Source organism: Eubalaena glacialis, chromosome 6, assembly GCF_028564815.1.
Source record: "Eubalaena glacialis isolate mEubGla1 chromosome 6, mEubGla1.1.hap2.+ XY, whole genome shotgun sequence".
NCBI lineage: Eukaryota > Metazoa > Chordata > Mammalia > Artiodactyla > Balaenidae > Eubalaena > Eubalaena glacialis.
Window position 1 is genome coordinate 35,759,650 of NC_083721.1, and position 12,527 is coordinate 35,772,176.

The window sequence follows — 12,527 nt, forward strand, 5'->3', positions numbered from 1 at the left end:
CTTTTTCAGTTAGTTTGTTGTTAGTGTATAGAAACACAACTGATTTTTGTATGTTGATTTTGTATCCTGCAACTTTACTGAATTTGTTAATTAGTCCCAATAGCTTTCTGATGGCATCATTAGGGTTTTCTATATATATGAATATATCATCTGCAAACAGAGATAATTTTACTTGTTATTTTCAGATTTGGGTGACTTTTATTTATTTTGCTTGCCTAATTGCTATGAATAGGACTTCTAATAATTTGTTAAATAGGAGTGGTAAGAGTGCGCATTCTTGCCTTCTATCTGACCTTAGAGTGTAAGTTTTCAAACTTTAACCATTTGAGTATGATGTTAGCTATGGGTATGCCATTAATGGCCTCTGTTATGTCTAGGTTATGTTCCCTTTATCCCGTTTGTTAAGGGTCTTTGTAGTGAATGGATGTTGAATTTTCTTTTTTTTTAATACAGCAGGTTCTTATTAGTTATCCATTTATACATATTAGTATACATATGTCAATCCCAATCTCGCAATTCATCACACCTCCCCCACCACCACCACTTTCCCCACTTGGTATCCATACGTTTGTTCTCTACATCTGTGTCTCAATTTTTGCCCTGCAAACCGGTTCACCTGTACCATTTTTCTAGGTTCCACACATATGCGTTAATATACGATATTTGTTTTTCTCTTTCGGACTTACTTCACTCTGTACGACAGTCTCTAGATCCATCCACGTCTCTACAAATGACCCAATATCGTTGCTTTTTATGGCTGAGTAATATTCCATTGTATATATGTACCACATCTTCTTTATCCATTCGTCTGTCGATGGGCATTTAGGTTGCTTCCATGACCTGGCTATTGTAAATAGTGCTGCAATGAACATTGGGGTGCATGTGTCTTTTTGAATAATGGTTTTCTCTGGGTATATGCAGAGTAGTGGGATTGCTGGGTCATATGGTAATTCTATTTTTAGTTTTTTAAGGAACCTCCATACTGTTCTCAATAGTGGCTGTATCAATATACATTCCCACCAACAGTGCAAGAGGGTTCCCTTTTCTCCACACCCTCTCCAGCATTTGTTGTTTGTAGATTTTCTGATGATGCCCATTCTAACTGGTGTGTGGTGATACCTCATTGTAATTTTGATTTAAATTTCCCTAATAATTAGTGATGTTGAGCAGATTTACATGTGCTTCTTGGCCATCTGTATGTCTTCTTTGGAGAAATGTTTATTTAGGTCTTCTGCCCATTTTTGGATTGGGTTTTTTTGTTTTTTTTAATATGGAGCTGCATGAGCTGTTTATATATTTTGGAGATTAATCCTTTGTCCGTTCATTCGTTTGCAAATATTTTTTCCCATTCTGAGGGATGTCTTTTTGTCTTGTTTATGGTTTCCTTTGCTGTGCAAAAGCTTTGAAGTTTCATTAGGTCCCATTTGTTTATTTTTGTTTTTATTTCCATTACTCTAGGAGGTGGATCAAAAAAGATCTTGCTGTGATTTATGTCAAAGAGTGTTCTTCCTATGTTTTCCTCTAAGAGTTTTACGGTGTCTGGCCTTACATTTAGGTCTTTAATCCATTTTGAATTTATTTTTGTGTATGGTGTTAGGGAGTGTTCTAATTTCATTCTTTTACATGTAGCTGTCCAGTTTTCCCAGCACCACTTATTGAAGAGACTGTCTTTTCTCCATTGTATATCCTTGCCTCCTTTGTCATAGATTAGTTGACCATAGGTGCGAGGGTTTATCTCTGAGCTTTCTATCCTATTCCATTGATCTATATTTCTGTTTTTGTGCCAGTACCATATTGTCTTGATTAGTGTAGCTCTGTAGTATAGTCTGAAATCAGGGAGTCTGATTCCTCCAGCTCTGCTTTTTTCCCTCAAGACTGCTTTGGCTATTTGGGGTCTTTTGTGTTGCCATACAAATTTTAAGACTTTTTGTTCTAGTTCTGTAAAATTGCCATTGGTAATTTGATAGGGATTGCATTGAATCTGTAGATTGCTTTGGGTAGTATAGTCTTTCACAATATTGATTATTCCAGTCCAAGAACATGGTATCTCTCTCCATCTGTTTGTATAATCTTTAATTTCTTTCATCAGTGTCTTATAGTTTTCTGCATACAGGTCTTTTGTCTCCCTAGGGAGGTTTATTCCTAGGTATTTTATTCTTTTTGTTGCAATGGTAAATGGGAGTGTTTCCTTAATTTCTCTTTCAGATTTTTCATCATTAGTGTATAGGAATGCAAGAGATTTCTGTGCATTAATTTTGTATACTGCTACTCTACCAAATTCATTGATTAGCTCTAGTAGTTTTCTGGTAGTATCTTTAGGGTTCTCTAAGTATAGTATCATGTCTTCTGCAAAGAGTGACAATTTTATTTTTCTTTTCCAATTTGTATCACTTTTATTTCTTTTTCTTTTCTGATTGCCATGGCTAGGACTTCCAAAACTATGGTGAAAAATAGTGGCAAGAGTGGACATCCTTGTCTTGTTTCTGATCTTAGAGTAAATGCTTTCAGTTTTTCACCATTGAGAATGATGTTTGCTGTGGGTTTGTTGTATATGGCCTTTATTATGTTGAGGAAGGTTCCCTCTATGCCCACTTCCTGGAGAGTTTTTATCATAAACGTGTGTTGAATTTTGTCAAAAGCTTTTTCTTCATCTACTGAGATGATCATATGGTTTTTATTCTTCAATTTGTTAATATGGTGTATCCCATTGATTGATTTGCATGTATTGAAGAATCCTTGCATTCCTGGGATAAATCCCACTTGATCACGGTGTATGATGCTTTTAATGTTTTGTTGGATTCTGTTTGCTAGTATTTTGTTGAGGATTTTTGCATCTGTGTTCATCAGTGATATTGGTCTGTAATTTTCTTTTATTGTAGTGTCTTTGTCTGGTTTTGGAATCAGGGTGATGGTGGCCTCATAGAATGAGTTTGGGAGTGTTCCTTCCTCTGCAATTTTTTGGAAGAGTTTGAGAAGGATGGATGTTAGCTCTTCTCTAAATGTTTGATAGAATTCACCTGTGAAGCCATCTGGTCCTGGACTTTTGTTTGTTGGAGGATTTTTAATCACAGTTTCAATTTCATTACTTGTGATTGGTCTGTTAATATTTTCTATTTCTTCCTGGTTCAGTCTTGGAAGGTTATAACATTCTAAGAATTTGTCCATTTCTTCCAGGTTGTCTATTTTGTTGGCATAGAGTTGCTTGTAGTAGTCTCTTAGGATGCTTTGTATTTCTGCGGTGTTTGTTGTAACTTCTTTTTCATTTCTAATTTTATTGATTTGAGTTCTCTCCCTCTTTTTCTTGCTGAGTCTGGCTAATGGTTTATCAGTTTTGTTTATCTTCTCAAAAAACCAACTTTTAGTTTTATTGATGTTTGCTATTGTTTTCTTTGTTTCTATTTCATTTATTTCTGCTCTCATGTTTATGATTTCTTTCCTTCTGCTAACTTTGGGTTTTGTTTGTTCTTTCTCTAGTTCCTTTAGGTGTAAGGTTAGATTGTTTATTTGAGATTTTTCTTGTTTCTTGAGGTAGACTTCTATTGCTATAAACTTCCCTCTTAGAACTGTTTTTGCTGCATCCATATGTTTTGGATCATTGTGCTGTTGTTGTCATTTTTCTCTAGGTATTTCTTGATTTCTTCTTTGATTTCTTCAGTGATCTCTTAGTTATTTAGTAACGTATTGTTTAGCCTCCATGTGTTTGTGTTTTTTACGTTTTTTTCCCTGTGATTGATTTCTAATCTCATAGCATAGTGGTCAGAAAAGATCCTTGATATGATTTCAGTTTTCTTAAATTTACTGAGGCATGATTTGTGACCCAAGATGTGATCTATCCTGGAGAATGTTCTGTGTGCACTTGAGAAGAAAGTGTAATCTGCTGTTTTTGGATGGAATGTCCTATAAACATCAATTAAATCTATATGGTCTATTGTGTTTCTATTTATAGCTTCTGTTTCCTTATTAATTTTCTGTTTGGATGATCTGTCCATTGGTATAAGTGAGGTGTTAAAGTCCCCCACTATTATTGTGTTACTGTCGATTTCCTCTTTTATAGCTGTTAGCAGTTGCCTTATGTATTGAGGTTCTCCTATGTTGGGTGCATATATGTTTATAATTGTTATATCTTCTTCTTGGATTGATCCCTTGATCATTATGTAGTGTCCTTCCTTGTCTCTTATAACATTCTTTATTTTAAAGTCTATTTTATCTGATATGAGTATTGCTACTCCAGTTTTCTTTTGATTTCCATTTGCATGGAATATCTTTTTCCATCCCCTTACTTTCAGTCTGTATGTGTCCCTAGATCTGAAGTGGGTCTCCTGTAGACAGCCTATATATGGGTCTTGTTTTTGTATCCATTCAGCGAGCCTGTGTCTTTTGGCTGGAGCATTTAATCCATTCACTTTTAAGGTAATTATCAATATGTATGTTCCTATTACAATTTTCTTAATTGTTATGGGTTTGTTTTTGTAGATCCTTTTCTTCTCTTGTGTTTCCCAATTAGAGAAGTTCCTTTAGCTTGTGTTGTAGAGCTGGTTTGGTGGTGCTGAATTCTCTTAGCTTTTGCTTGTCTGTAAAGTTTTGATTTCTCTGTCGAATCTGAATAAGATCCTTGCCGGGTAGAGTAATCTTGATTGTAGGTTCTTCCCTTTTATCATTTTAAATATGTCTTGCCACTCCCTTCTGGCTTGTAGAGTTTCTGCTGAGAAATCAGCTGTTAACCTTATGGGAGTTCCTTTGTATGTTATTTGTCGTTTTTCCTTTGCTGCTTTCAATAATTTTTGTTTGTCTTTAATTTTTGTCAATTTGTTTACTATGTGTCTCGGCGTGTTCCTCCTTGGGACATGTGCGTGTCCCCTACCTGGGACTCTGTGCACTTCCTAGACTTGAGTGGCTATTTCGTTTCCCATGTGAGGGAAGTTTTCAACTATAATATCTTCAAATATTTTATTTGGTCCTTTCTCTTTCTCTTCTCCTTCTGGGACCCCTATAATGTGAATGTTGTTGTGTTTAATGTTGTCCCAGAGGTCTCTTAGGCTGTCTTCATTTCTTTTCATTCTTTTTTCTTTATTCTGTTCCACGGCAGTGAATTCCACCATTCTGTCTTCCAGGTCACTTATCTGTTCTTCTGCCTCAGTTATTTTGCTATTGATTCCTTCTAGTGTAGTTTTCATTTCAGTTATTGTATTGTTCATCTCTGTTTGTTTGGTCTTTAATTCCTCTAGGTGTTTGTTCTTTAATTCTTCTAGGTCTTGTTAAACATTTCTTGCATCGTCTCGATTTTTGCTCCCATTCTTCTTCCGAAGTCCTGGATCATCTTCACTACCATTATTCTGAATTCTTTTTCTGGAAAGTTGCCTATCTCTACTTCATTTAGTTGTTTTTCTGGGGTTTTATCTTGTTCCTTCATCTGGTATATAGTGCTCTGCCTTTTCGTTTTGTCTGTCTTTATGTGAATATGGTTTTTGTTCCACAGGCTGCATGTTTGTAGTTCTTCTTGCTTCTGCTGTCTTCCCTCTGGTGGATGAGGCTATCTAAGAGGCTTGTGCCAGTTTCCTGATGGGAGGGACTGGTGGTGGGTACAGCTGGGTGTTGCTCTGCTGAATTTTGTGAAATGCTTTTTCTGTGTCTTTTGAGATGACTATATGTATTCTTATCTTTCATCTTATAAATGTGGTGTGTTACATTTATTGATTTGTTTATGTGGAACCATCTTGCTCCCCGGGGATAAATCCCACTTGATCATAGTCTATGATACTTATAATGTGCTGTTGAATTTGGTTTGCTAGTATTTTGTTATAAATTTTTGCATCTATATTCATCAGGGTTATTGGCCTGTAATTTTCTTTTCTTATAGTGTTTTTATCTGGCTTTGATATTGGGGTAATGTGATTTCATAACATGAGTTTGAAAATATTCCCTCTTTATTTTTTGGATGAGTTTGAGAAGGATTGGAGCTAATTCTTCTTTAAATGTTTGGTAGAATTAACCAGTGAAACCATCTGGTCCTGGGGTTTTCCTTGTCTGCAGGTTTTTGATTACTGATTCAATCTACTTGCTTACTTATTATTGGTCTCTTCAGATTTTCTATTTCTTATGATTTAGTCTTGGTAGGTTGTGTGTTTCTAGGAATTTTCCATTTCTTCTACATTATCCAATTTGTTGGCATGTAATTATTCATAGTAGTCTCCTATGACCCTTTGTATTTCTGTGGTATCAGTTGTAATAATGTTGTCTCTTTCATTTCTGTTATATTTATTTTAGTCTACTCTCTTTTTTTCTTAATCTAAATAAAGATTTGTCACTTTTCTTTACCTTTTCACAAAACCAGCTGTTAGTTTCATTGATTATTTCTCGTTTTTATGGTCTCTATTTCATTTATTTCTTCTCTGATCTGTGTTATTTCTTCTTTCCGCTATCTTTGGGCTTAATTTGTTCTTTTTTAGTTCCTTGAGGTGTAAAGTTAGGCTGTTGTTTATGATCTTTCTTTTTCTTAATGTAGGCTTTTATCACTATATACTTCCTTCTTAGAACTGCTTTTCATATATTCCATAAGTTTTGTTATGCCATGTTTCCATTTTCATTTATTTCAAGGTATTTTTTGATTTCTCTTTTGAGGCTTCTTTGACATATTGGTTGTCCAGAAGTGTGTTGTTTAATCTCCACACAGTTGTTAATTTTCCAGTTTTCTTTCTCATATTGATTTCTATTTTCATGCCATTGCTGTTGGAAAAGAGAGTTGGTATGAGTTCAATCTTCTTACATTTGCTAAGGCTGTTTTTGTGACCAGACAGATATCTATCCTGGAGAATGTTCCATGTGTATTGAGAAGAATATATATTTTGCTGCTCTTGGGTGGAATGTTTTTCATGTCTGTCAGATCCATTTGGTCTAAGGTACAGTTCATATCCAATGTTTCCTTGTTGATTTTCTGTCTAGATGATTTATCCATTGTTGAAAGTGGGGTATTGATGTTTCCTACTATTATTGTATTGTTGTCTATTCCTCTCTTTAAATCTGTTAATATTTGCTTACTATATTTAAATGCTCCATTGTTGGGTATATATATATTTACAATTGTTTTATTTTCTTGATGAATTGACCCCTTTATCATTATATAACAATTTTCTTTGCCTCTTGTTACCATATTTGACTTAAAGTTTATTTTGTGTGATATAAGTATATCTACCCCTGCACTTTTATGGTTTTAAAATGCATGGAAATTTTTTCCCATCTCTTCCCTTGAGCCCATGTGTGTCCTTAAAGTTAAAGTGAGTCTCTTGTAGGCAGCAAATAGTTTAGTTCTGTTTCTTAATCTATTTAACCACTCTATGCCTTTGATTGAATAACTTAATCCACTTATATTTAAAGTAATTATTGATACATACAGACTTACAAATGACATCTTATTAATTAATTTCTGTTTTGTGGTTCTCTTGTTTTTTAATTCCTTTTTTGCTGTCTTTTTTGTGAATTGGTAATTTTCCACAATGGTGTATTTTACTCCCTTCTTTTTATCTTTTGTGTATCTACTGTAGGTTTTTGCTTTGTGCTTACCCTGAAGCTTACATAACGCATCTTAATGATGTAATGATCTATTTTACGGTAATAATAACTTAACTTTGATCACATATAACTTTTACTCCCCCTCCAATATTTTATGTTTTGATGTCACAATTTACTTCTCTTATATTGTGCATTCATAAAAATTATTGTTTAGTTATTTTTGATACTTTTGTCTTTTAAGCCTTTATATTAGAGTTAAGTGATTAACACATCACCATGTTATAGTTTAGAATGTTTTGAATTTGACTATATGCTTACCTTTACCAATATGTTTTATATTTTCATATTTTCATGGGTTTTCCTATTACTAATTAACATCCTTTCATTTCAGTTTTAAGAAATCCTTTCAGCATTTCTTATAATGCAAGTCTAGTGGTAATGAACTCCCTCAGCTTTTGCTTGGGAAAATCTTTATGTCTCCTTCATTTTTGAAAGACAACCTTGCTGGGTAAAGTATTCTTGTTTGACAGTTTTTATATTTTAGCACTTTGAATATATCATCCCACTTTCTTCTGTTTTGTGGTTCTCTTGTTTTTTAATTCCTCTTTTGCTGTCTTTCTTTGAACTGATAATTTTCCACAGTGGTATATTTGACTCCCTTCTCTTTATCTTTTGTGTATCTACAAGGTTTGTTCTGAGATGTCTATAGATAGCCTTATTGATGGTGAGGGTCCCTCATATGTGTAGAATTTTTCTTTAATAATAAAGAATTATTATTCCTTTGGTGGTGTTATGTTTCCTTGGTATTTCATGATCCTGTGGCCTTACATTGGTATCTGCACGTTTGACAAAGTAGGCACCTCTTCCAGTCTTTACAGACTGTTTTTGGGAGGCAAAACCCTTCACTAGTCAACCTCTCTAGAGATTCTGGGTGATGTTGGCAGGTGTGCTTGCTGCTGGCCTCCTTGGGTAGGCAGATCTGGTGCCTGGGTCATCAGGTGGGCAGGGCTGGTACTTGGGTACATAGCCACAAGCCTGGTGCCTAAGTTTGCAGAGGTGGGCCTGGAGCCTGGGTTCACTGGGGTTGGTCTGGTGATTGAATCTGTAGTGATAGGCCTGAGAACTGGGTCTGCATGTACAAGCCTGAATCTTGGGTCCTCATGGGCCAAATAGGTTCCAGTGTTCTGGGATGCGCCTAGTGTCTGGTTCCATGAGGGCAGTTCCAGTACTATGATGCACCAGGAGCCTGGTTCCACAGGAGCTGGCCTGAAGGCCACAGGGACCTTCCTGGTGCTAGGGTGAGACTGGAGCCTGGGGTTATGAGAGTCAGCCCATAACCTAGGGCCTCAGCCTATAACCTCAGGGGTCAGCCTGGAGGTTTGGTCTGTGGGATCTGGTCTGGCTCTGGGGCAGGCCAGGAGCCTAAATCCTTGGGAGCTGGTTTGGATGCTGGGGCTGTGGGGCTGGCCTGACCCTAGGGAGGGCTGAGAGCCTAGGTTTGCGGGTCTGGTCTGGTGGTTTTTGGAGACCAGACTGGTACTGGGGTGACATGTGGGTCTGGGGCTGTAAGAGGCTGCCTCGTGCTGGGGTGGGTCAAAAGTCTGGGTGCACAGTAGTAGGCCTGATGCTGGGCTCAGCAAGAAACCTGGGTTTTATGGTGCCCACCTGGAGCCTGGGATTGCTAGAGTCTGCTGGGACCCTGGGGCCATGGGAGCTTCCTGGGGCTCTGGGAACCAGCTGGTGCCAAAATGAGCAGGGGGCCTAGATTCATAGGAGCCTGCTGGGAGCCTGGGACCATGGAAACCAACTGGGGTCATTGTAGCCAGCAGGCATTGGGCTTAGCTGGGGGTCTGGGTTTGTAGGCACCCACGAGCAGCTACCTAGGGCTACAGGAGTTGGCCTGGTGCTGGGGCCTGCTGGCACTGGGGTCCATTGTGAAACTGGGCACTCATTTTACTCTCCTTCTCCCACAGGGAAGGTGTCTCTCTCTGTGTTGGGCTGCCCGGCCTGGGGAGAGGGTGATGGGGGTAATGTGATTCTACCTTTTCTACCCTCCTCAAAGTGTCTTTTTTATTTCCATGCTGCACTTCAGTGCTGTAATCTGTCACCTGGAATTCTAGCTCTTTTGAAGATAATTTTTAGGTATTTTTTTTGTGCACAGATGTTTGTTCAAATTGAAGTTCTGGGGGCGGGGACAGCACTAGAAATTCCTTTACTGCCGTTTTGCTGACATCTTCAACAAGAGATTTAACCATGTTCTCGTTTGCAAGAATTTTCATTAGTCAAGGACATGGTGGGAGTCCAAATATCATTAAACCATTCAAAAGCTAATGTTCTATTATGTCACATTAAAAAAGTAACTGTGGAAACCAAATTCAGGATAATGGCTCTACTGTTGGACTGGGACACACCTGGAACACTGCTTTCATTTCTGAATAACCCTAAAGAAGTACACTGATAAATCAGAAGAATCCAGAGGTGCAATCTGGGTAGTAAAGGGTCTGAAAAGCACTTCAAAACATGACTGCAAATTATTTTAAGTTTCAACCTTAAAATAAAAAACAGAACCAAAATTTTAAAATGTATAGTCATGGCACAGTAGTAATTTTCAAATACTTGAAAGGGTTTCAAGGTAGAAATAAACTTCTTATTGTTTCCTCCAAAGGGTAATATTAGGACAGATAAAAATAATGAGGAGGAAGATTACTGCAAGTTGGGAAGATTAGCACATTATTGCTAGATGATAAAGAAATATTTTCTGAGAGTAAACCACCTAACAAGGAATGTGCTGAACCATCTTTTTAGATAACACTCCCACTGGATAAATCTTTGCTGTAGGAAAAGAAAGTGAGTCTTATTTATTTCTGAAGACTCAGGACCCAGAACATAGATGCCCCTTAATAATATCTATGGAATGAATGAATGAATTCTATTATGTTCAAATAGTCTCTGAATTTAAATTTTTGTACCATTAGAATATATGCACACTAATTTTGAGATTCCCCTTGCCATTCTTTAGTTGCATTGCCTTATGTGGGTATGTAGGATAAAGCATCCAGCCGGGCTAGGAAATAAACACATGCTGACTTCTCATGAAAGAACATTGAGGATATTCCATTCTTAGTGAAGCAAACCGTGGGGCTAAAAACAGTACAAGATCAGAATGCTTAAAGCAAGTCTAGAAGACATTTTATCTCTTAGAGGCCAGTACTGCCATATATCCATTATGGAGATTATGGCTCATGAAAGAGTACAAAAATGATTATTTTTCCTCCCAGTCTCTGATGGATGTGAAGCACAAGCTTAGGTTGCTGCATCTAGTCTCAGAAATTGATTCAAAGGGTTACTTATGCATTCAGGACATAATCCTCTGAAACAGTTCTAGCATCAGTTTTTGCTATTGTGAGCTGTCTATTATTTGGTTTTCTGTCAACCAGACAAGATGTCATGTTTCCTTGCTTCAAATTGCTGCATATTATCTATCTCCTGGTGAACTTCTTTTCCACATGTTCATATTTAAGTAGGAATAGAGGTAAATACATAAAGTTGAATGCCTGAATTGTTTTTAAAAGGCCAATTCAGAATATTTTAAAAAGTATTTTAGTGTGTCAAATGTGAATTGACACACATTATTTTGCTCACAGCAAGCTGGAAAATCTTCAGAATATGAACTTTTTATATGACTTAGGAACTAACAATTCAAAAAGGTAAACCTGACTGTTTTGTAATGAATGTTTTTGGAAACACATTTGAAATCTATTCTTTACCCAACAAGCTTGGATATGCATGTCTTGGGCATTATCTTTTCTTCACTTGGCAAGCATAGCTGCAGACAACATTTCCACTTGTCTAAAGAGTTTTTTTTTTTTGGTTGGTAGAACTCTCCTCACATTTTAGTGAGAGAGTGATTTTTTTGAAAAGACACCCTAAAAAGGTTTTAAGCTGCTTTGTTACAATGCTAGAGTTTGTCATTAGTGCTCATTATCTCTGTGTTTGGCAAGGATGCATTTATGTTTAGGATAAATAATTGTATTTATTCAAATATAATTTTGACATTTATTTAAGAATAGCCAATTCTTAATTTCTTAGAGTAATGTAGAAAAGCCTAGTCATGGATTAGCCAAGTAATGTACTGGAATATGTAGATTAGGCAGTTACAGTAATTAACATATGTGGCTTTCAAAGTAGAAACTTAATGTTCTACAGTTTTGTTCAGCTATAACTGGAAAGTGCTGAAATTTCAAGCATAGTTATAACCATCAGTGTTATATATACAGCAAAATATATTTTTATTCAAAAGAATAAAAAAAAATGACAAAAAAAAACAAACAATGACAAATATAATAGAAAAAACAGCTCTTAAAAAAACCATTGCTATCTATCTACTTTGCTTGTTTTGCACATAACTGCTGGTGGGATTTGATGGGTGAGGAAGTGGGAGGACGGTTGGCATCATTATTATCTGGGACACTGAGGTGGTTGTACAGCTCCTTGTGAATGAGGGAACCAGGAAATAAGATAGCTCCATAAGGTAGGGACAAGGGAAACAATGATCTGGGGGTGTATGGAAGGAATGAGAGAGAATAAGAAGGAAAAAAGACATTAAGAGTCACTGAGTATCCAGCCCTAAAAAAAAAAAAAAAGAAGAGTCTTATCTCATGATTCCATTTATATCAGATTCTGGAAAATACCAACTGTAAACTACAGTGATAGAAAACAGGTTAGTTATTTCCTGGGGCTGGAATCAGGGAATGACGACTGCCTGGGGCTGGACACAGAGGAATGGGCACAAGGAAACTGGAAATTGTTTGCATCTTAAGTGTTGGTAAAACACAGTATAAATTTGTAAAACTCACCAAAATATACACTTAAAATGGGTGCATTTTATGATGTAAATTACCTCTTTGTAAAGTTGATATTAGAATGTAAAATACAAAACTATCAAACTCAAAAAAAAGGAAAGAGCCACTGAGTATCTGTTATGTGCTAATTTCCTATACAGTACTAGCTGTTTTATGATC